This window comes from Nomascus leucogenys, chromosome 21 (genome assembly GCF_006542625.1).
Source record: "Nomascus leucogenys isolate Asia chromosome 21, Asia_NLE_v1, whole genome shotgun sequence".
Lineage (NCBI taxonomy): Eukaryota > Metazoa > Chordata > Mammalia > Primates > Hylobatidae > Nomascus > Nomascus leucogenys.
In genome coordinates, this window is record NC_044401.1 from 8621688 (window position 1) to 8647483 (window position 25796).

At 39.0% G+C, this 25796-nt stretch overlaps 1 long non-coding RNA gene across 1 annotated transcript; it reads left to right on the top strand.

Moving 5' to 3' along the window:
• Positions 1-13148: 13148 nt before the first annotated feature.
• On the top strand, positions 13149-25706 carry LOC105738537. Its single transcript, XR_001114365.2, has 5 exons — positions 13149-13237; positions 20219-20435; positions 21119-22427; positions 23309-23455; positions 25464-25706. It is a non-coding gene; the product is annotated as an uncharacterized LOC105738537 (long non-coding RNA).
• The last annotated feature ends 90 nt before the right edge of the window (positions 25707-25796 follow it).

Here is a 25796-nt window from a genome sequence, read left to right on the forward strand (position 1 = left end):
CATGGTGGCGGATGCCTGCACTTCCAGCTACTCGGGAGGCTGAGGCAACAGAACTGTGTGAACCCGGGAGGTGGAGCTTGCAGTGAGCCGAGATGGCGCCACTGTACTCCAGCCTGGGCGACAAAGCCAGACTCCTTTCTCAAAAAAAAAAAAAAAAAAAAAAAAAAAGCTCTCTCTCTCTCTCTTTCTCTCCCTGTCCTTCCCACTCTCTTTTAGGAAAAAGAAGCCCAAACCTAGAAGCCTTGGGCCCTGATCTCATCTGTGGCCCATGCCAGCAGCATAGTGGCAGAACACACTGCTTTGCTCAAGATGGCTTTTAAGCTTTAATCTTCTCAAATTAGAGGGGATTAAACCTTTTCTAATATTTCTGGCAAACTTGAGGAATATGCATCCATAGAGGTATAAACTTTTGTTTCTCCTTTTCTGTTCACCACTGTCTTTCAGAGATTGCTGCATTAAGAAAGCATTCAACTGCATCTGCTTCTAAACTGGCTCCGACTCACTGAACTGAAGGTCAGAATTAGAGAAGGAAAAACCTACTGAATGCTATACCTGGGGTAGTGGAATGGACAAGGAGGTGAAGTTAAAAGCATTTGGCACTCCCCTAATTTTAGACAAAATTCATTCGGTAACCTTGATTCTTGTAATTTCTGGTGGTTTAGGGGTCTTGTCTTCGTGAATTAGCTATGAAATCTACACTGATGGAAAAAGTTAGTAAAGCGGGCCAGTCTCTTAACTAGGAGAGAATGTGGACCTCTATGGGAATGTGCTCTTGTTTCCAGGGTTTCCACAGGAGAAAAAGACTTGAAGCAGTATTTTTTTTTTTTTTTTTTTTTTTTTTTGCTATAGGGAAATGCACTTCTCATTTATTGAGTTCTATCTTTTCATTCTTCATTGCCTTTTGGGAATGATTGGGAATGATTTAGCATGTTTATTACTTGATACAGTGAAAAGTAGTTTGAGCTCCACATTCACTTTGAGACTGACCACAGAAATCAAAGAAGATGAAACTGGCCAGAGCTCTGCTGTACACCACATGAAGTATTTTCAAAGAGGCAGGTATGATATGTCTTAACTCTGTCAACTTCTTGTACTATCATCTTCCATATGGTGGGTTCACACCAAAACCAAAGGAAATTATGGCATTTCCTTTAACTGTGAGTGGGATTTTAGGGAAGACTTCTTTTGTTGTTGTTAAAATTACTCATATAAGCTAAGTATGTCTCCAACAGGATGATGGCATAATGCCTGCTCCTGTACTTGTACCTCACCAGTGTTTGGATTAGTTGCATATGGGCCTATTATTAGATTACAGTTAGGTGTGTAGTGGTATATCTTACATGTTTCTTTATCACCAGCTCCTAGCTGAATTCCTGCCTCATACTAAAAACTCGATAATATTTTCTTACTTAAATTAATGATGGACTCTGGTATTTTACTTAGCTTTGGCATGTAGCAAATGGTGCCCCTACCCCAAATATATGTCCCTGTCTTTACACCTGGAACCTGTGAATGTGACCTTGTTTAGAAAAAGGCTCTTTGCAGATGTGATTAAGTTAAGGGTTTTGAGATGAGCTCATCCTGGATGATCCAGGTGGGCCCCAAATTCAAAAACAAATATCCTTATAAGAGACACACAGAGGACAGACACACAGAGGAGAAGATGACGTGAAGATGAAGGCAGAGGTTGGAGTGGTGCATTTACAAGTCAAGGAATACCAGTAATTGCTGGCAGAAGCTAGAAGAGAAGCATGGAACTGATTCTCCCTCAGAGCTTCCAGAAAGAACCAGCACTGTTCACACTTGAATTCCAGACTTCTAGCCTCCAGAACCGTAAGAGAATGCATTTCTGTTGCTTTAAGCCACCACATTTATGGTAATTCACTATGGTGGCCACAGGAAACTAATACAGGATCTATAGGAAATGCAGAGAAAGCAGACTATTTATTTTTCAAACATCCCTGTGGAATTGACAGTTTCCATTCCATAGAATGTATAGGTTGATAGGCAGAACATGGGCCACCATGTTTAACCCAGGGTTCTGTACTCTACTGCAAAGTTTACTGAACAAATACCTTCTGCTTCTGAGTTCTGGTCCAGCTTCACCTTGGGTGAGTTACTCTTTCTTCCTGGACTTCAGTTTCCTTGTTACAAAATGGAGGTGCTCTCTCAGGCTGGATCCCATACATCTCACAGAAGTGTCAGAGGAGGGGTGAAGGATAGTGAATTTGTAGAAGGGGTGTAAGTGAGAGAATAATATGATTTAAGGCCTAGCTAGCAAAGCATTAACTAGTACGAGATGTCTAGATTTAGTAGTAGCCTCCTACTGTGGGTTTATGGCTCCTATGTAATTTTAGAGAGGGGGCACTTGCTCACTTTTTTTCTAGCCAGACCCAGACCAAAGCTTATATGTGTGTATCATTACATTTATATGAGGAATTAACAATCTTCAGATGACAACTCCGCTGTGTCAGCTGAGTACCTGCAGCTGAGTCAATATAAATTGTAACCAAGGACATTATACGCCAGAAAAATGGTCTATGCTCAAAGAACATCAGTCCCAAGAGAGGCCACCTGGTGCCTTGAGCTTTCACATGGGAGGCTAGACCTTCCTCATCAGCCCTTCAAACAGAGCCATGCTTGCTGTTCCACAGCTAGCTTGGGCCCAAGCAGCTGCTGCGTGAAATGATTGGGATGCTGCAGACCCTCCCATTACCTCATCCTGAAAGCTCATGTCAGGGAGCCCCCTGTCTTCTTAGTGCTGTGGATCAGCTGAGGGTGGAATGCAGGAACCTGCTCTGAAGGGCCCACGACAGACGCTGATTCTTAGTCCCCATAAGAGCCCTGTTCCTGCCCTTGTCTGGGTGCCAGAAGTTGTTAATGCAGACTGAGCAATGCCTTGTTGGTCATCCAGCTGAGAAGAATTTGTTAGCAGAGTTTAATTTTCTGAAGGGCCCATGCCACAGAGCACACATGGCTAATATCCTGAGGCCTGAAAGCAGGCAGAGCTTATCTCACATGGCCCTTCCTAGCACCAAATCTAGAGCCTGATTATCTGGACTAGAATCTTGACTCTGTCCTTTCCAGCTGTAGAACTTCTCCAAGTCTCAGTTTCTTCATTTGTAAAATAATACTAACACGAGGTATTGTTATAAATATATAGTCAGATAATTCTTAATAGAATTAATAAAATTAGAAAGGTCAAAATCATACATAATGTATTCTTTGACCATTACACATTTCTATTCATGGGTGAAAGATGAAAGCACAAGGAAAATTAGAAAACACGTTGATCTGAATAAAAACAAGAATACAAAGATAAACTATAGCTTTAAATGCATATATTAGAAAATCTGCAAGGTAGAAAAACAATGACATAAGTTTCCACTTGCAGAATCTGGAAGAGTAGGAGCAAAGTAAACACAAAGTAAGTAGAAGAAAGGAAATAATTAAGAAGAAAACTCAATATAACAGAAAATGTCAACAAGTAGAATCCAATAATATGTCAAAAGGATAATAGAGCATGGCCAAGTAGGTTTTATCTTAGGAATGCAAGTTTGGTTTAACATTCAAAAATCAATTAATGTTATTCACTATATTAACAGAATAAAAGTGAAGAATCATATTGTTTCAATATGCACAAAGCATTTGAAATATTCAGCATCCTGTCATCAAGCTAGGAAGAGTAGGAAACTTCCTTAAACTGATCAAAACAAAACAAAACAAACCCTATAATTAATATCATTCTTTCTGGTGAAAGACTGAACTGCTACACCTCAAATCAAGGAACAGGTCCCTGCTCACCCTCACCACTTCTATTCAATATGTTTTGAAGGTTTTAGCCAGTACGATAAGAAAAAAAAAAATAAGACATAAAAAGTTGAAAGGAAAAAGAATTTGCAGATGATATGATTGCTCATGGAGAAAATATTAAGAACTCTACAAAACAACTGCTAGAACTAACGAATGAATTTAGAAATGCCACAGGCTATGAGGTTAATATACTATAATCAACTGTTCCTTATACATTACTAGCAAACAATACAAAAATTAAATTGAAAAAATACAATTCCATTTACAGTAGCAACTGAACAACATAAAATACTTAGGAATAACTATAATAAAAATGTCCAAGACCTCTACACTCGAAATTGCAAAACATGCTTAGAGAAGTTTGAGAAAACTAAGTAAATGGGGAAGCATGACATGATTATGAATTAGAAGACTTGAGATCATGAAGATTTCAATTATCACCAAATTTGTCAGTGCAATACCAATAAAAATCCTAGCAAGCTCTTTTGTAGAAGTTGGAAAGCTGATTTGAAATTACATAGGGAAGTGAAAAACACCTAAAATGACCTAAGTGATTTTTCAACAAAGGAACAAAGTTGGAGGACTTGTTCTACCTGATTTCTAGACTTATTATAAAGTCATAGTAATAGAGACATTTTGGTATTGGTAAAAAGATTATCTATTAATCTATCAATGGAACAGAATAGAGTCTAGAAATAGACCCACAAGTACATGATCAATTGATTGTACAAAGGTGCAATGGCAATTTAATGAGAAACAAAAATGGCTTTTCAAAAAGTTGATGCTTGATATGAATATGAAAAATATCAACCTCTACCTCACAGCATACACAAAAGTTATCCTGAAATGGATGAAGGGCCTAAATGTAAAATGTAAAATTATAAAATATCAGGAAGAAACACAAGAGAAAATCTTTGCTACCATGGGGTAGGCAAAGATTTCTCAGACCATAAAAAACAAAAACCATAAAAGAAAAGGAATTATAAAATTGGACTTCATCAAAATAAAAACATTTGTTCTCCAAAAGAAAGCAAAAGGGCAAGCCACAAACTTGGATAAAATGTTTGGAACACGTATATCTACCAAAGAACTTGTTTCTAAAACATAAAAACCCTTAAATATAAGAAGATAAACAGAAGTCTTATTCAGATACTTCACATAAGAAGACATATGCATGACAAATTAACATGAAAACATGCTTAACATCATTAGTCATTAGGGAAATGTGAACTAAAACCACAATGAGTTATCAGTACACACCTAATACAATAACTAAAACAAGTGACCAACCAAGTTTCTGTAAGGATATGGAACAACTGGAACTCTTCGGGACTACTAGTGGAAATGTAAAATGGTACAGCTAATTTGAAAAAAAGTTTGACAGTTCCTTAAAAAACTGAAAACAATAACCAAAAAACAAACACCTATCACAGACCAGGCCATTTTTCTCCTAGAAAATAGAAGACCTACACCCCCATAAAGACTTGTATACAAATGCTCATAGCTGCTTTATTTTTAATAACCAAAACCTGGAAACAGCTCAGATGTATATCAACAGGTGAAAGGATAAATAAATTATCGTACAGCCATGCATCTCTTAATGAAATTGATACATTCCAAGAAATGTGTCATTAGGCAATTTTATCTTTGTGCAAACATCGTAGAATGTACTTAGAAAAACCTGCATGGTATAGCCTACTACACACCTAGGCTATATGCTATAACCCATTGCTCCTAGGCTACACACCTGTACAGTATATTACTATACTAAATACTGTGGGCAATTTTAGCACAATGATAAGTATTTGTGTATCTAACCATAGAAAAGGTACAGTAAAAACCAGTATTATAATCTTATGAGACCACTGTCATATATGTGGTCTGTTCTCGACCAAAGCACTGTAATTCATCACATGACTTTATATTCATACACTGGGAAACTACTCGATGGTAAAACGGGTAAGTTATTGAGATATGTAACAATGTGCATGTATTAGTCCATTCCCATGCTGCTGTAAAGAACTGCCTGAGACTTGGTAACTTATAAAGAAAAGAGGTTTAATTGACTCACAGTTCCGCATGGCTGAGGAGGCCTCAGGAAACTTACAATCATGGCAGAAAGGGAAGCAAACACGTCCTTCTTCACATGATGGCAGGAAGGAGAAGTCTTAAACAAAAGGGGGAAAAGCCCGTTATAAAGCCATCAGATCTCATGAGAACTCACTCACTATCACGAGAACAGCATGAAGTTAACCACTCCCATGATTAAATTACCTCCCACCAGGACCTCTTGCAGCATGTGGGGATTATGGGAGCTACAATTTGAGATTTGGGTGGGGACACAGCCAATCCATATCAGTGCATAAATCTCAAAATAATTATGCTGAGTTAAGGAATCCAAGCAAAAAAAGAGCACATATTAATATAATTTAATTTGTTAAAAATAAACTGAGGCATATTAAAATATTCAAGAGTTTATTTCAGCAAACAGGGAGTCATGAATCAGGCAACTCCAGACCACAAGTGGCTTGGAGGCTTCCCCAAAGGGTTATGAGGGAAACACTTTCATAGACTAAATGAGGAAGCAAGGCAAAACAGTTTTTAAAAATTGGTCAAAGTGGAGCAGTAACCTTGTTTGGATCATTCCAGTGGAAAGTCCCTAATAAGAGGTTAGTTGCTAGTTTCTGATTGGTTAAGCTTTGTTTTACTTACAGTGAGTTGGGTTTTGGTTTGCTTATGTAGGGAGCCAGAGCCCTGGAGCTACCTCAGCCTAATGGTCTTGTAATTAATATTTTTTAACACATTTACATAAAATGATGCAAAAAAATGTAACTAATCTACAGTGACAAAACAGATCAGTGGTTGCCTGGGGACAGTGGTGGATGGAGGAATGGATCATAAACAGGCATGAAGAAAACTTTTGGAAGTAATGGAAATGTTTGTTATCTTGATTTTTGCGATGATTTAAGGGTGTATAATATGTCAAAACTCATCAAGTTATACGCTTTTAATGTGTGAAGTGTACTTCAATTATATCTCAAAAAATGCAAAAGAATTTTAAAATGACATAGGCAGAGCAAAAGAGGAAAAATTAAACAAAGGAATAAAGATAAGCCATGTTACATAATTTTAACAACTGTTGAATATGGATGCTAGATACAGAGAGGTTCATTATACTGTACTATCTACTTTTGTGCATGTTAGAAAATTTTCATAATATCATTTTTGGAAGTACAACTAACATGCCTATTTGGGAATTATACCCTGCAGAGTTGGAGAGATACAAACTTTTTTTTTTTTTTTTAAAGACAGAGTCTCACTCTCTTGCCAGGCTGGAGTGCAGTGGCGCAATCTCGGCTCACCGCACTATCTGCCTCCTGGGTTTAAGGGATTCTCCTGCCTCAGCCTTTCAAGTAGCTGAGATTACAGGCGTGAGCTACTGCGCCTGGCTAATTTTTGTATTTATAGTGGAGACAGGTTTTTGCCATGTTGGCCAGGCTGGTCTCGAGCTCCTGACCTCAAGTGATCTGCCCGCCTCGGCCTCCCAAAGTGCTGGGATTACAGGCATGAGCCACCGTTCCCAGCCTAAACTTCAAATCTATAGCTATTACATGGTTTGGTGACTCAAAAGTTATAACACGTAGGTCAAGAAACCAGTGGTAGAAGGAGTGATTCCTCTCACTGTCACTCCCAGTGATCCTCTCAGGACATTTGTACTTTCCATTCTAGCACTTTTAGGCTCTGCTGCAGTGGAGGTACTAGTTAACAGGTGTTAAAGTGAACTAAATATGGCCTGAGAAGGACTCCGTACTTCTACATTTGAGTCCTTGTGGACCAACCGGAACGCAACTTAATAGGCAAACATGATTGAAACCTAACTTAGGAGTAAGTTAGTTAAGTCTTGGCCAATCCCAGTAGCAGTACTTCAACAACTCATACACTGCTGTGAGTGTTCAAACTGAGTTCAAGTAAGGCAAACACCAACCTGTAACCAATCCAGCCATTTTGTACCTCACTTCCAATTTCTGTACGTCACTTCCCTTTTTTTGGTCTGTAAATTTGTTCTGACCACGAGGCATCCCTGGAGTCTCTCTGAATCTGCTGTGATTCTGGAGGCTGCCTGATTAGTGCATCATTTTGTTTTCTTGCTCAATTAAACTCCATACTATTTAATTTGTCCGAAGTTTTCTTTTAACACAGGGAAGGGTCACAATTATTAGGGAATACTGTCAGTGTGCCATTAAAACTAAAGCAGAGGTCTCACATACTTTGCTCTCAGGGATCTTTTACACTCTTTGCAGACCAATGAGTTTTATTTGTGTGGGTTTTTCTCTACCACTAAATACCCTATACATAATTAAAACTAAAAAAATTTTTTTAGTATTTTAAAATGTAAATAAATTTTAGTATTTAAAATGTAAATATGGTTATTTAAAAATAACCATAGTAAACCCATTGTTATTATAAATAACACATTTTAATGAATAATAAATTATTTCCAAACCAAAAAGGTTTAATGACAAAATGCCATTGTTTTATATTTTCACAAAACTTTTTAATATCTGGTTTAATAGGAGATAGATTCTCATATCTGCTTCAGTGTTCACTCTTGTGATATGTTGTTTTGGTTTAAGTACATGAAGAAAATTCGGTCTGTTGCAGATACGCAGTTGAAAATAGTGGACCTCTGTCACCCCCTAAAACAGTCTTGGGAACTCTCAGGCCTCTTCAGACCTCTCTTTGAGATCTTCTTACCTAAAGATACAACTTCCTCCTAGTCATTTTGGATTCCACATACTAATAGATCAACAGTAAAGACGAGAATTACTATAGTGGGAGTGGTCATTGGTCCTGATTACTATAAATAAATCAGATTGCTCAGCCAGGCGCCGTGGTTCACGCCTGTAATCCCAGCAATTTGGGAGGCCAAGGCAGGCGGATCATGAGGTCAAGAGATCAAGACCATCCTGGCCAACATGGTGAAACTCCGTCTCTACTAAAAATACAAAAATTAGCCAGGCATGGTGGCATGCGCCTGTAGTCCCAGTTACTCAGGAGGCTGAGTCAGGAGCATCACCTGAACCCAGGAGGTGGAGGTTGCAGTAAGCTGAGATCACACCACTGCACTCCAGCCTGGTGACAAAGCAAGACTCTGTCTCGGAAAAAAAAAAAAAAAAAAAAAAAAAAGAAAAGAAAAGAAATAGGATTGCTCATACAAAATGCCAGCAGGAAAGATGTCTAGAACTCAGTAAATTCATTGGGGCACTTTTTATTGAGTTCATACATTGTGATCCTTATGACCAGGTAATTCAAGCAGTCGTAGTTTAACAAGTGCATAGTAATCAGGGACTCGGATCCCCCAGGAATGAAAGTCTATGTTATCACACGAAGCAAACAACCTAGACTAGCAGGACTGCTAAACAAGGGGTAGAAGAGGGAGGTAACAATTATCAGGGGTGACTTTGGGATCAATTGCAGCTGTCTAGATTGTATATTACCCGATTAAACTTTCTGTTGTCTTTCTTTTTTTTTTCCTCTTTTGAAATTCTGACCCATCATCTCCTGAAAAATCAGTGTCAGGATTGTGTCCATTTAACATGAGACCCAAAGGAATCTGAGTGATACAAAGGCTGGACTGCAGCAGACACTGTTGGTGCCCAACCCATATCCTCTCAGCACTCACTAGCTCCTTACATGCTGATGTCTTACTACTCCAAGCTCCTGAGACCCAGGCCACTCAACACCATACAAGAAGGACAATGGAAGTGCTTGGAAAGATGATGTCTGCCAGGTCTGTCCCACAGATCCTGGCCAAGCAATGGATGAAAGGAGTACTCACGGCTGGGCACTGGTGGCTCACGCCTGTAATCCCAGCACTTTGGGAGGCCAAGCTGGGCGGATCACAAGGTCAAGAGATCAAGACCATCCTGGCCAACTTTGTGAAACCCTGTCTCTATTAAAAATACAAAAATTAGCTGGGCGTGGTGGCATGCACCTGTAATCCCAGCTACTCGGGAGGCTGAGGCAGGAGAATCGCTTGAACCTGGGAGGCGGAGGTTGCAGTGAGCCAAGATCGCACCACTGCATTCCAGCCTGGTGACAATGCGAGACTCTGTCTCAAAAAAAAAATAAAAATAAAAAAGAAAAGAAAGGAGTACTCAGACACAGGTATGCAGTGTAAAAGCAGCTAGGGGACTGCCCGGCAGTAGTGGCTGAAGAGTGAGTAGTCTCTAACAGCTGGAGCTACTTGCTTTTATTCAGTACTGACATAATGCCAAAGCCTAGAGCAAACACAATCTGTGGGTAATAAACATTATTGTTCCGCTGTGTCACATGCATGGATGATCAAAGGTCGGTTCCTGGTCAACATAAGTAAACAGGCCTGTTTAAGATAAATTCCCCTACACTTCCTTGTACCTACTCCTTGCCCTCTGACTCAAGAGCAGAGAAAAGCTGCCTTCAGCTTTTCTCCCCCAAAGCTATGTAGAGCCTTCTGACTATTCAGAAGGCCTGCTCCTTTCCCTATAGCTTCTCCCACCACTCTGACCAATCTTCTACAGATGTCCCTGGAGCATCCCTTAACCAATGATGAAAGGCAGTTGGTGGATAAATACCCCAGTTCCTTACATCTTGGTTGGGAAAACTCTGAGATGTGTTATGTGTAGTGTCCTAGAGGTCCCTTGTGGGATAAGTCCCAGTTGCCACAGAAGTAAATGGCTCATTATCACACCCCGTTATTCTTTTTTCTTTTCTGTATTTCACTTCACCTCTCCCTGACCCTTGATTCCTTGGCTATGACATCAAATAAATTACTAGTACTTAAATCTTTGTCTTGACAACTGCTTCTGGGAGAACCAAGTGAAACTTATCTGACCTGGGTGTCATTACAGCAGAGGCATTCCACCTAAGTAACAATTACATGCATTCAAATAAACTGTTCACAGTAGATTTATGTGCTACTTAAATCATGTCCTTCCACGTAATGATGTAAGGTTACAGCAACCTGAAACATAATAAATTAACAAAATGTGATGTGGAAAAAGAAAACAATGGGTGGGTGGATGTGCGACTAGATGGCTGAGCAGATATATTGCCATAGGAGGGCCCTTCTTATTATGTTATGGGTAGGCATGAGCTTGGCATGCAGACTGGTCACTTCTTGAACTACTTTTTCTTTTTCTTTTTGGTCACCCTTGCATTCTAATGTGTTAGCATTCTGTTTCCAATGTGTGTTTAGCACTCTTTAAAATTTATTGTAAATCAAATTATTTCCATCAAAACTCTATGATCAGCCTTAGATATATCATTCCATATGCTTCTTGTGAAATTCCCATTTTACAAAGAAATGTATATATGGACTTTCACTATAATTCTTCAAATGCAGGAGAGAACAAACATTTTGTCATGTTGTAATCATTCTTTTGGTTAAAAAAAAAAAGCATATATTTGGATTGGTTAAGAAAAAAAAAAGAGAGGATATAGAAAATGGCTTATACAACTGCAGCTATAAGCCAGATTTAAAAGTCCAAAATAGCTACTATATGTACGTTTGTGGAGAATTGCATTTGTATGTTTGTTTCATGATAGCATGATATACAGGCTACCTTTACTGCTAGTTTTGGAGAAGTTAAAGCTATTCTTCAAACAGAGTTTTAAATTTTTATCTTGGGAACAATCATTGAAGAAACTGGCTAAAATGTAGATTCCTGGGTGCCACTCAAGACTTATTGAATCACAATCCTTAGCCTGGGGCTCAGGAATCTGCATTTTAAGTGATAATCCCTGGAGATCCTACTGTGGATGGTTCTTGAGTCAGACTTTGAGAAACACAGCTAGAGATAGGCTCTCTTGACTAGAACTCAAGTGGAAATCTTACGTTAAAATTTATCAAAGTTTTAAGAGGGAACTCTGGAGGGACAAATTTTAAAGTGGTGCTCTCTATGTTGAGGTCAATTAGGAGGAAGTTAGAAACCTGAGTAGGATCCCATGTGAAGCTGGGTCAACTTTTGGTAAACATCTCAGATACTAGGACAAGGTCTGTAAACCCAGGCCCCATCTAGCTATGGAACAATTATGTGGTACTTCCAAAGTCAGACAAATTTGATCCACTGATACATTATTTGCTCGTGTCCCTGTTGTTCTCTCTTGGCATGTAACAAAGTCATCTTGGAAGTTACAGCTTGATTGTATCTATAGCGGACTTTAAAATGGAATTTACACACCTCTGGGTCCAAATATGGTGGTGGCTACAGTGTCTAACTTTGGAGAACCCCATGTAGAAGTATAAGATTTGGAGGGATAAAATTGGAGCTGTTTAATAAGCTCCCTACTTCTACACTGGATTTTCCTTTCTGGATAATCATTTAAAGTTCTGGGTTTTATTTTAATAGAAAAATAATTTTCCCTACCAGCTTCCTGGGTGTTTGTAATAAAGATTTTAAGCCAGTTTTCAGCCACAAGTAGTAGAAAACTTCAAGAAAAATAATTAAAACAAGGAAATGAATAAATCCATAGGTAGGGTGGGCTGCAAAAATTGCTGAGTTCGTGACTCAACAAAGTTTTCAGACATGATGATATTTTCCATCTCTCTCTGTCTCACAGCTTTTGAACATCTTAAGGTTGGCTCCTCAATTTTAGGGGATTATAATATGTTATAAGGTTATTGGGGTTATATGGGAATATAAGATAGCTGCCATTAGGAATCAAGGAGATATGCTTTTTTTTTTTTTTATGTCCAGCAGGATAGGGCAATCGCATCTCTTCCAATCTTGAAATAAAAGTCCTTTCCTTTTGTCTAACTGGGCCAGTGCCCCAGGTAGTTCACACTCCCCAGCCCTGGACCAGTAGCTGAAACAAGAGGGAATGCCACGAAATAATTGGCTTAAGCCTGGGTCCTGGACCCATCACTGACAATGGGGATGGGATAACCATGCTTGGATCAATAAGAAGCCACCCCTAAACTGGGAATAGGGTCAGCTTCCCCTAAGTAACAAGTAGTACAAAGAAAAGGGGCAGTGGACACCTAAAAGTATTTGGGATCTGTTTGGAAAAGATGGAAAAGGGAATAGATACTAGAGAAGCAATCAGTGGTTGACTATACTTAACGTTACAGAGCTTTCCATTTAAAGGTCTCTATCCCAGCTTGCACGTAAACTTCTGCCACCCAATCTTTCCACATACAGTTGGAGAGGCTCTTCCCTATGACCCGTGGAAGAGTCCAGGGAGCCCCTCAGGCTTAAGGTGTTTTGGAATGTAGTGGCAAGGTGGCCCACAGAGTGCCACCACAACCATTCTATGGCAAGAATGGTTGCTGTGCCCATCAGGCAGTCAATTTAGTGAAGTCATGATACAGATGAAGAAACAGTCCCCCTGAGGTCTTGCACACAGATTTTAAGATGATTCTCACTTATAAGAACACTGAGTGGTAAATTGAGAAAACTATGATTCTCATGTTCAAGACTATTTTCCAATTGTTCACCCTATATTTCCTGTTCAATGCCCCTTTACCCACCTTCTCTGCCCCAACCTCTTTTCCCAGATAATTCTCCCCATCTAGTAACTCCCCTTTCCTTTTGCTCATTATCCCCAACTTTTAGTACTTTCCAGAGTGCCAGCTCTGGACCCTCTATTCTTCAGGCTCAAAGCTCTGTACTATTTTATTTTCTTTGGTGCAATTATCCTCCGTAACTGTGAAATCCAGGGCTCAAATCACTAACAACTAAAAGCTAACTTCTAAGGATGCTTAGTCATCATACACTTCCTAGAAGGGAAGAAGAAATATTTACCTTCCCTCCTGGGTGTGGGGAGTGATGGGAACCAAGTGGGAGCAGAGAAAGTTCCCACCCTCCTAGAATGGGTTTAATCACTCCTTCCCTTGCAAAGAAGCAAAGAGAAACAGAAAACAGGTAGTGATGTCACCATATCAAAACTGGTTAAAAACTCATATCCTGTTACCTTTGTATTACCATATGTTGTGTCTTGTATGTTCAGAATAATTTCTTATAATTAAGGGAAGAAAATTATGATGCCCTTAGAGCTTCATGTGTGTTGGCTTCTGTTCTTCCTCTGTTTGATCATGTCCCAGTGGGCTGGTGGAAAGGATCTGGTGAAAGTGATTTCATTATAAATTTCTCTTTCATTATTACATTATCTGGGCCCTGTTCACCAAATCTCCCCAGCATCCTTGGCTTAGGTGGAATATTGTTACACTGAGCAGCTTTGATATTCTTGTAGTGTGGAAATGAAAAATGAATAAGAAAAATCAGGTGTGCTTTTATTAGAAAAATCCTTAGACACTATAATGTGCAAGTCAGAGGATTATCGGAATAAGTGATACCAGAAAAAAACCTACCTTGCCCTCTGTTGAGCCAACTCTTGAAGCTTTAAGGACTGAAATATTTTTCTGGTGTGCATAGATAAAGACTTAAAGTTTCAGGTTTGCTTGTCTCTTATTAAAAGGAAGAAAAATATTTGTCTCCCTCCCACCTTTAACCACTTCATTTTAGACCACAGAGCTTATTAATATTCAGTGATATGTCTAGGCTTAAATAGATAAAAATAGCCAAGCCTTTCATTTAGAAACATTCTCTAAGCACAAGCTTATTTTTCTATCACTGCAAATATAACTGCCTGTCTCTGCAGATAGATCATCCGTCTCCTTCCAGAGACCAGCACGTGAAATGATGGTCACTGCCACTTATTTTATTTCATGAAAGGCTGCCTGTTAGCACGTTTGTCTGTTTCTCTTTCAACCATACTTGAACCTGCACCCCCCAAAATATTAAAATACGTTAAATATCTGTTAAATATCTCTTCTATCTGTTAAGGGGAAGATTATCCTTCAGTAAGAGTTGATCCTTGGTCATCCCCAATGTTAGCATTATCTGCACATTATAGAACTGTGCTGTTTAATACAGCAGCCTCTAGTCATGTGAAGATTTTACATTTAAATTTATTAAAATAAAATAATTCAGTTTCTCAGTTGCACCAGCCACATTTCGAGGGCTTAGTAGTTGCATGTGGCTAGTGATTACGCCACTGGGTGGCACAGAGTATTTCAATTTTTTCAGAAAGTTGTATTAGACAGCACTGCTATAGAAGTTCCGTTGAGTAAATATATCTGTTGACTAAAGAAAAAAAAATCAAGCTTTTAGAGAATTAAAGTTAATTTTATTCAGAAGTCTTACTGAGGACTATAGACTACTGTCTATAGCTTCAGGGCAGTTCTGTCAGACTGTTTCAGCACAATATTTTAGCCCACAGCTTATGTACATGTGGTAGGGGTTCTGTACTTACAAAATCACATAAAACTTGCTCTGAAGTTATATTAAAGCAGAATCACCTCGAAGTTTGGGTGTAAAAATACATCTGGTTGTAGATTACAGAAGCATAATCACTAACTCTGTCAGATGTTATCTTACGTCCAGGAAAAGGCAAGGATGAGGGTCATTTATCTTTTACGAAATGTAGTGACTCAGGCAAAAGACGTGAGGTGGGAGGGAGGTGTGTGCTCTCCATGTTTTTTCTTCAAAACATCTTTCAAGAGAGCTGCATATCATCATAGAGTCAGAGGCTCTGTGAAATTATAATAGCAAACAGAAATGGGCAAACATGGCTTCTTTGCTACTTTGTCTCACATAGTATATAGAAAGCCATTTCAAATTCCAAGTTGACTATGACTATTATTTTTATGACAGTTCATGATTTTTAATTAACTATACGTTTTGTGGGGTTTTTTTTGTCAAATAGTTTTGTGTGGGGTTTTTCATCAAATAGTTCATGTTTTCAGTTTCTTTTTTCTTCTTTTGAGACAGAGTCTCATTCTGTCACCCCAGCTGATGTGCAGTGGTGCCGCCTCAGCTCACTGCAACTTCTGCCCCCCAGGTTTAAGTGATTCTCGTGCCTCAGTCTCCCAAGTAGCTGGGACTACAGGTGCCCACCACCACGCCCGGCTAATTCTTGTATTTTTAGTAGAGACGGGGTTTCACTATGTTGGCCAGGCTGGTCTCAACTCCTGACCTCAAGTGATCCACCCACCTCAGCCTCCCAAAGTGCTGGGATTACAGGCATAAGCCACCGTGCCCAGCCTCATGTCTTTCAATCTGGAAAAAAAAAAAAAACAAAAACCTCTTAGATGCACCACTAGAGAGTAATAATCCAAAAACCAGGCAGCCCTTGGTCTAGTTCAGATGTCACCACCACCAGCTGTATGTCACCCTTAACCTCTGAGTGTAGATTCTTTCCTATAAAATGGAGACAGTGATGCTGCCTGCCCTGCTATTTCATCATCAATAAGCAGGGATTGTGTCTTATGTGTTATTTATCTTTGTAACCATGATGCTTAAAACAGTGAGTGGTACACAGCTGGTTCTCAATAAATGTTCATTAAGCTAAACAATGAAATAATTTACATGGCTCCCCTTCATTACATCAATGTGTTCTTTGATATATAACTAGGTGGAGGGACTTTATCTGCTAAAATTTGAGGGAAGGTGCTGATGGCAACATAAAACTTAGGCAGAAGAAAACGTGTCTAAAAAGGATTTTTAGAAAGTTTTAAGGAAATTACAACAAAGATCTAGTAAATTCTTGAAAGCTTTCTGAGTCAGAGTGATGCGATTTAACTGTTACCCTTGGTTACACCTGGCTTCAAAGCAAGAGTGACCGGGCCTAGTTGTATACGGGTTACAGTTATATGAGAGATTAAAAATAGAACATGTAAATTAGCTTCTTAGGACCATTTAAATGATAAAGCATCTTTTTCTCTTTTACCTTCTGTTCCCCACAAGCCTCACTGCCTCCAATTCTATATGATAGCCATAGTTTTGAGAGGGTTTAGAGAGAACACAATAACTTCTTGCCCAGTAGATACCAGCATTTTTTCACAGGTATTATATATATGAAGCCACATTTTTAAAATGAACACTCACAAGGCAAAGCATTGCAGACCACTGACCAATATGCATGTTTAAAAGTCAGATTTTTTCAAGCAGCTTCTAAATTACTAGGGAAACAAGCCAACCAGCCAGATGTGTGTGCAGTAGAATTCCAGCTGAGAGAAGCACAGAAGTCAGGCTGTATTGGCAGTTTAGAGGAAGGGTTGGGTTACTCTGGGAAGACATTCTGGAAAGAAGGACCAAATGTTCAAAACAGATTAGCACCCTGACAGATTGGGAACGGGTTGAAGGATCTTTGGGGCCAAAAGACTATGAGGTTTACATTGTTCTTTGCTTTTCTTTGTAAAGTCACAGCCAGATGTGCTGAGCTCCAGGGGTGAGCTGACCAAGCACATTGCCAGGTCTCAACTCTCTATTTACTTCACAAGGAGATGAAAATCAGCTCTCTGCAGCTCCTTAGCACAGAAGAGTTTGGTTCGGTGTTTTGCCACTCATTATATGCCACCTTTGCTTAGGTGGTTTCACGTACATTCATCTTCATTAGGTGATGTTTGGTGGGCCTACACTCATTTGCATGTTTTACAAGACTTCTATCATGTCACTGAAGTGGTAAAATGGCCCTGGCTGTCTCTTTTCCAATCTGGCTTCTTATCTTATCATCTTCTTTATTTAATGAAATGGGAGTGATGTACAGATGAGGAGGTCTGGGGAGGTATTCATTTTTCTGTCTGCTATTACTTTTATCTGTTATTGATCATATTCTCAAAATACACTTTAAGGATGGTGGCAAATATACTCTCCAAATGTTGATGTGATGCAGACCTAATTCTGTAAATTCAATAAATAACAAACTAATATTCCAAATGCTTTTTCTGACACTTTTGTTTTTTTAGGATAATGATTCCAGATCTGAGGTCCTTTAGGATGTCAGAAGCTCTTTTGCAGACATCAGGCAGCATTTCAAGTCTTCTCATTTCTATGCTAAAACATTATTATGTCCTTTGGCTCCTTAGGGTGCATGGGAGTCTGGATCCCTTTGGCCTAATGCTGGTCATGGTCACATAAGTGATTGGTCAGTCCCAAATCTTGGGCATTGTCCCATCCTCTCATCCACCCTTTTCCAAAACACATAGAAACACAGCTCATCCTGGGAGACTGTGTGGTCCAGGGAAAGAATACTGGACAGACAGGGAGTACAAAGGCCTGGGTTCTAGTTGCCAGCAACTAGCATAGGCAATTCTCTCCACCCCTCTGTTTTCTTCAACTGCAAAGTGATAAAGCTGGAATAGGTCATCAATAAGGCTCTGCCAGCTGTTACCTGGTTTAAATCCATGAAGCCTGGAGAATACTAAGGCAAAAACGATAGGGAGGGCAGAACTCATAAAGAGACTGCATCACCTCATTGCAAATGTAAGAAAATTTGAAGCAGCAGACTTAGACTTCTCAGTTGGTACTTTTCATCTGGTTCGGAAAGAAATCAGAAAGTAAAAGATATAAGAAACACTTGCTTAAAACTGCTTCTTTTAATGAATTTGTTTTTTAAAAAAATTGCCCTAAGTGTTTCTCCAGAAATAAGAGATTTTTTTCTTTCCCACATCTCTGATTCCAGGAAGTTTCTAAGTTCTCTGTGTTGCAGAACATTTGGTAAAGTATTTGACTTATTGTATGGGATGATGACTATGAGAGAGCTATTTTTGGATATTGTTATCTGAAAATCTTTATGCACTTCTTTTTTTTTTGGAGAAGGAGTCTTGCTCTGTCACCCACGCTGGAGTGCAGTGGCGCAATCTCAGCTCACTGCAGGCTTCGCCTCTTGGGTTCATGCCATTCTCCTGCCTCAACCTCCCGAGTAGCTGGGATTACAGTCACCCACCACCACGCCCAGCTAATTTTTTTGTATTTTTATTAGAGATGAGGTTTCACTGTGTTAGCCAGGATGGTCTCGATCTCCTGACCTCGTGATCTGCCCACCTTGGCCTCCCAAAGTGCTGGGATTACAGGCGTGAGCCACCACGCCCAGCCTATGCACTCTTAAATACAGTTTTTAAATGTGTGTGTGCATCCATGTGTTAGAATTCATAGTGTATATCAAGAGGAAAATGGATTAATTTCTCAAAAAAGTAAAATTTCATAATTTATCTACTGTGCAAATTAGCAGCATATTCCTTAGTGTCTTCCCTAAGGTTCCTCACTGAGTTTCTGTGTCATATTGCTCCTCCTCCTAGTGTACTCTTTTCCCACTCCTTTGCCCCAACCACATACACACCAGGGTTTACAGCAGCAGCTTCTAGCCCATTTTCACAGTCTCTGGTCCTGGCAGAATGCCTATTGAATCTTTGGTCTTTATATCACAACCTTTCATTCATTCATCTAATCCAAAGAATATTTTATATGCCAGACATTTTGCTAGGTAGCGAAGATGTGTCATAAATAAAATAGAAGAGCTCTGTTCAACCTCTCCACCCAATTGTGGGAGAAATTGACATTAAATAAATAATAGCTGATTGTTTTGTTAAAATTATAATAGTGTTACATAGGAGAAGTCACTGTGTCTCAGGAGTGTAGAATGGGGAAACTAATTAGTCAGTGACTGTATGAGAGGAGTGTTAGGGAAGACCCCCCAGAGGAAATGATATTTTCTTAGACTTTAAAGGAGGATGAACAGTTGTCTAGTTGAAGATAAAGTGGGGTGATGCCTAATATATTGCTCAATAAATATTTTTTTAATGAATTTGTAAACAAAACTTCCAGAAAGAATTATGGGTATTGATTATATGCTAATCATAGTAGTCAGCATGTATAAGAAGGTGAAAACTACATATATTTTAGGACCAGGCAGCTCTTATTCATTCTGGCAGTGACATGGAAGTGAGAAAGGCCAGCTGACTTAAAGAGATCAAACTTTTGACCTTGCCCTATTTAATCCAGGACCCTAAGCCGCTGTGGTAACTAGACACAGACAATTGTGATATTTGAATACTTTGAAAACCTTAAAAAGGAAGAACATTGAGTCTCTTACGAAAATACTCCTGATCACAATGTTTGCATTACAAACTGAAATCCAGTGGAATAAACCCTGGCTGGCCTATGTGGTAAAACTATCATATTTTTCATAATGAGTGTGCAAACTCATTATAAAATCATAATTTTGAGGTTTCATACCCATCATGGTTCAAGATAGGTTAGTTTTGGCAAAATGCATCTTCTTGGCTTTAGAGACTGTGATCCATCTTTGTGGCATCAAAGAAGGGGAGCATAAGAGTTGACTGGAATCCCAAACTTTTCACCTCCCTTTGATGCCAAGCCAAGCCTAAGCTGCCACCAAAAGTACATAAATTCTTTTATATGGTATAATTAGGAGTTTGTAGCATAATTTGCAACATAGGTTGGTTTACTTGCATGCTTTTTCCCTTCCTGGATCATTTTCCCTGACCTGAGAGAGTGAAAATAAATCTCACATCATCTTCACCAATTTTCTCTTCATCCCACCTGGATGTGCTTCCTCTTAGTTTACCAACTGCCCAACAGATACGTCAACTGCAAGATGTTCTATCAAGCAATTCACTACTTCCTCCCTTCTCAATCTTCAGGCTCTGCATACGGAAATGAACATTTCATTATGACCCTATGACCTACAAATCTCCCTCTCTCTCACTCCTTATCATCTCTCCCAGGGAGGCAATCAAAATGAAATGATTTTAAGATTCTAGCACTCCCAACTCTAAGGTAAATAGCGTCTGATGTCTTCATTAAGTCCATATTCAGTTTTTAGGTCTTCTGGTTGAAAGAATAATCTAGAAGGACAACTAATATTTAAAATGTCTTTCCCCTATAACTTAATATTGTAGGTGGTAGTACTTTTTAGGACAGCACAGACTTGGTTTGGAAATCTCAAAATAACACAAGGTGGTTTAATTTTCTTACCCCTATGTCAAGTTTTACCTGTTTTTTGTTTGTTTGTTTTAATTCTCTAAGTGGGGATAGAAAATTTTGTGGTATGAAAAACTATGAAAGATCTTACCTCTGAAAAAAACTCCATTTGAATGAACCCTAATTTAATGGACAGGTGAAAGCTCAGCAACCTAGAAAATTGGAGTGTAGTCACAGAATTTACAACACCCTCTAACATTTCTGGGCCTAAATTTCACCTGTGTGTAAAGTAGAAAGAATGGTCCCCAGCCCTTTCCAGAGTTTTAATGAAATAGTCTACTGCTTTGAATTAAAGACACATCTGCTAGCTTCCTTTAACAGCATCAGAGTTGATGTCCAAACATATTATTTCAAAATTATTCTGCAAAATGTTGAGTTTATCTGTGTTTAAAGTGCTGTTGCAAAAGTATATTGTTGAATTTGTAACTCACAGCTAGAAAGCGATATAAATCTTACAAGTTGTACTGAGATCTTTCTAGATGAAAATGATGCAGCAAGCATGAACTCCTGTATTATCTGTCACTATCTCATAAGTCACATGATTTGAAGAGAAGATCATTCGGAGCAGTGGAAAAATGAAATCAAACATAGCTCCTACCTCAGATTGAAGAGATGTCCTCTCCGATTCTTTAAAGTATTTTCTGTTCTCCTACCCACCTCCTCTGTTGTCTGCAGGACTCAAAAAGATAAGTTTGAGATAAGAATCCTTCAACTTACATATTAGAGCTTCTGCAATTAAAGAAAAAGAGAAATCAGGCTGGGTGTGGTGGCTCACGCCTGTAATCCCAGCACTTTGGGAGGCTGAGGCAGGTGGATCACCTGAGGTCAGGAGTTTGAGACCAGCCTGGCCAACATGGCAAAACCCCATCTCTACCAAAAATACAAAAATCAGCTGAGTATGGTGGCAGGGGCCTGTAATCCCAGCTACTCAGGAGGCTGAGGCAGGAGAATCCGTTGAACCCAGGAGGCGGAGGTTGCAGTGAGCCAAGATGGCACCACTGCACTCCAGCCTGGGTGACAGAGTGACACTCTGTCTCAAAAAGAAAAAAAGAAAAAGAGAAATCTATGGGTGAAGACAAATGGAATGGCAATACCTTGGAGTAGCATTTGCTAATTCAAACCATATAAACCATGCTAAGGTTGTCAGCCCAGAAGAGAGTCCATCTGCTATGTAGATGAGAGAATGGGACCAGGAAAGTCAGGACACAAAGCCGTGATTCTTTCAACTTTTTGGCACTTTAATAAATGAATTGCATGTCCTGTCTTCTCCATGAACTCAGCAAAGCTACAACTAAGCTCCTCATCTTGAGAGTTCACCATGTGCCACTTTGACCTATGGATGGGCCCCTTGGCACTCTACCTTTTCAGCGTCCTCAATTGCGCAAGCTTCCTGGGCTGCACTGACTGCTGTACCCAGACAATTTTTTGGGAGCTCCAATGTCTTGTCTAGCACATGAGCTGAGGCTGTAGCATGTTCTTTCAAGTATTATTGCTAAAGAGGTCCCATTCTACTTCCTCTGACTGATCAGGTCAGTGTTTTCAGCTACCTGGCCCTTCTAAGTCAGGGTCACTAGAGTATCAGGAGGTTTGTAACTTCTTCACTGATGTCTTGTGTTTTCCTGCCTTTGAACTTGAGGAAAGCTGGCCCTGGATGTTCACATCAACCAAACAATGAAAACCACAGCACCCTACAGGAAATTCTGCATTTCTCTCAAGACATGCAAAACACAAAATTGGGTGGAACCACAGAAGGTTATGGATAACTCACTACAGTTTGGACTTTCAAAGGTAAATGTAATAATTGACTCATGGCTATCACTTCTGGGAGATTTTTGAGGAGAGATACCTATGTTTCTGAAAGTCTGTATGCTTGCCTTTATTTTCTCTAACTTACTATAAATTCTTGTCAGTTCTGGTCATTTTGGTTAAACTTGTTTCTACTGTCACTTGTTCATGCTGTCGACTAATAAAAAAGACACCGTTTTTAAGACTGTGCTTCATGGAGCCCTAGGGGCCTGAGAAAGCATTTCAGGAGCTATTTTGGGGCCAGAGAGAGGCTGAGTGAGTCAGGAACCAGATCATGCTGTTTCTGTCACCAAATACAAACACACACACACACAAACACACACACACAGATACAATACCAATCATAAAATCAGACACAAAGTACAATAAAAAAATCCCTTGAATATGCTATAAATAATATGTATTATATATATGCATATATATACATATATGTGTATGTATATATCCATATGTATACATGGTATATATACATATATACTATGAGGTTGTATATATACTATGCCTCATATAGTATATACACACATCTATAGTATATATGTATATATACTCTGTGTGTGTGTATATATATATATATTTCTTTTTAAACAATGAAACTCTATATAAAACTTTGAAGAAAAGAGTTCATTAATTAAAATGAGTTTGAAAATCTCTGGGTCGACTATCCAAAAATGTGTATATAGTTGAATACAATCCATGAAATCCTAAGTAATATACCAGTAGAGAATAGAATTTGCAAGACTGCATTCCTTTTAGTCAAGTTCTGTGTGCATTAGAAAGAATTTAGTACAGACAAAAAGCCATGCTCATTCATTTAGACATTCATTCTGCTACTATTTACTGACACTTTTTTGTATGTGTTCCAGGCCCTGGGAAAACTATCCTACTTTTGTGAGATACTATTGTTCTACCTGTAATGCGAGTGAACAGATCCTAATAAGGACAAATACAATTTTTTAAATGTTTATCATATTTTCTCATTTGTTACTTTCATCAAGCATTCAACCTGCCAGGTAATTATTATTATCTGCTTGCTTCAAATAAGGAAAGTAAACCTCAGAGAAATTAAGCAATTTTTTCATGGTCACTCATCCAGTGAATAGCCTTTCAACTCTTTCCTAACCCTTTCCAGCTTGTCAGCTTAGCTGTGGGATCTCAGACAGGGCACAATCTCTCTGAGCTCAGCTGAATCACATGTAAAATATATGTAATATCTTTCCTATCTCATATGGTTGCAAAACTTTAAAAGAGCTAATATGTGATAGTGCTTTTCAAGGCAAAAACCAAACCACATTATACTGGTACCAGGTGATGAATTATTTTTACTGGACTTTGTACTTGATTTTTGTACCCCGGGCTTTGCTGATCACAAGGTCAGAATCAATCATTATACAACTATGGATCAAAAGCAAGGCATGGGCAATTGAAAAGACCACAAGTTAGAACAATGCTTCTCAAAATATCTGGGATTAAAAACCAGCTAGTTCTTTTAAATTCCCATTTCCTCGTGGATGAATACACAAAATATAAACACCTCTTTTTTTGTCATTAGAGTTAAGGGATTTAAAATTATGGCATTCTAAATGCAATTCTCAATTTCGGTATGAATCTTGTCATGAACTGATAAGAAACAGTTGTCAGTAGTCTGTGAACACACTTTCAACAGTACTGGGTTAGGATATCTGCAAATTGGTTGAAGTTTGAATTTTCAAAATTCTGTACGGAGTTGTCCTTGAACCTACAAATATGAACCAAAAATCAGCCCCCAAAAAGAGAATGGGAGAAGAAAAAAGGTTCTTCATACTCTATATCAGGTTCCCTAGTCTAGAGAAATATAAAGGGGAAATTTTGTCCAAAAGCAGTTATTTCATGATTTATGTAATAGAGATGCTCCAACCAAGGACACCATAAAACCAATTTGTATAAAGCATGTTTTAGGTATATCCATCAGAAAACTCCTCTAAATGCTTCAACTAAAATTGAGATGTAGTTGAAAGATTTTGCTTTCTCCTCTATAGAGTGAGAGGTTATATTAATATTCCTTCTAATATTTTGTGCTTTTGCATTGGAAGCTAACTGAGTGCCTGGGTATTAGAACAAGCCAGCAGAATTTCTCTGGTAGGAACTTTCTGCCCAGAGACCTCTGTTCTATCGCTTTTCCCTTGCTGTTACTCACAACTGCATGCAACAATTTCATATCTTAGATCTCTTCTTTTTTTCTGATATTTAGAATGTCTAGTAGAGCTGCAAATGGCATGTCATATGTCGTCAGGAGATGGAATTGACTAATGTGCACAGAAAACACAACCCTGAGTTAGACACTTTGAGTCATGTACAACGAGCAGTTCAGTACTTAACGCTTCACAAAGCTCAAAGCTGTTTAAATGAAACGTATATTTTTAGCTTCTGGTAGTCTATGCTGCTATTACGGAAGGTTATAGTTAGCAGGTTTAAGAAATATATTTTTGGGCTTTCTAGAGTGAATAATTTGAATGGTACCAGCAGCAATTCTTTGTGAGCTGAAGGCTTGATGCAGTATCTTAGGACCTGTCCTTTTAGAAGTAAGAGCGGGCTCTTAGAGGCCACATCCTGCCTTTCAGATAGAGATATCTGCTTCTACCAGGAATAGTTCCTTTCATACTACACGTAAGTAGGTAGTGAGAATAATTAGCACTATTGAAACCGCCTTTGCAAAATTATGACTGACACAGTGAAAGAGATCTAACTTAACTGACTCCATCTTGCTTCTAACCTCCATGCTGTCCTTGTTCATTCCTGGGCATAGGACGAACTAACTTTGAGAGAAATTTAGTTTGCAGTTTAAAAAAAAAAAGATGTTAACAGCCCTTTCCCAAAGCAGACCTCCTTCTTGCCTGGGGACTAGACCAATATTAGCCACAAGGTTAGAAATTATGGTTTAGGAGTCATGCAGATGGAGGCTACAAGAATCTGAACTTGCTCCCTAAACTAAACAAGAATCCCTAAACTGCTCCTAAGATCAGTGCTTGAGATACTTTGCAGACCCTGCACTTGATGGATCAGCTGGCACCACCCAAATCAATAAACTGGCTCATCTGATCTTGTGGTCCCCACCCAAGAACTGACTCAGCACAAGAAGACAGCTTCGACTCCCTATGATTTCATCCCTGTCAACCAGCACTCCTGGCTCACTGGCTTCCCCCCACCCACCAAGTTATCCTTAAAAACTCTGTTCCCTGAATGCTCAGGGAGTTTGATTTGAGTAATAATAAAACTCCAGTCTCCCACACAGCCAGCTCTGTAAATTACTCTTTCTCCATTGCAATTCCCCTGTCTTGATGAATCGGCTCTGTCTAGGCACCAGGCAAGGTGAAC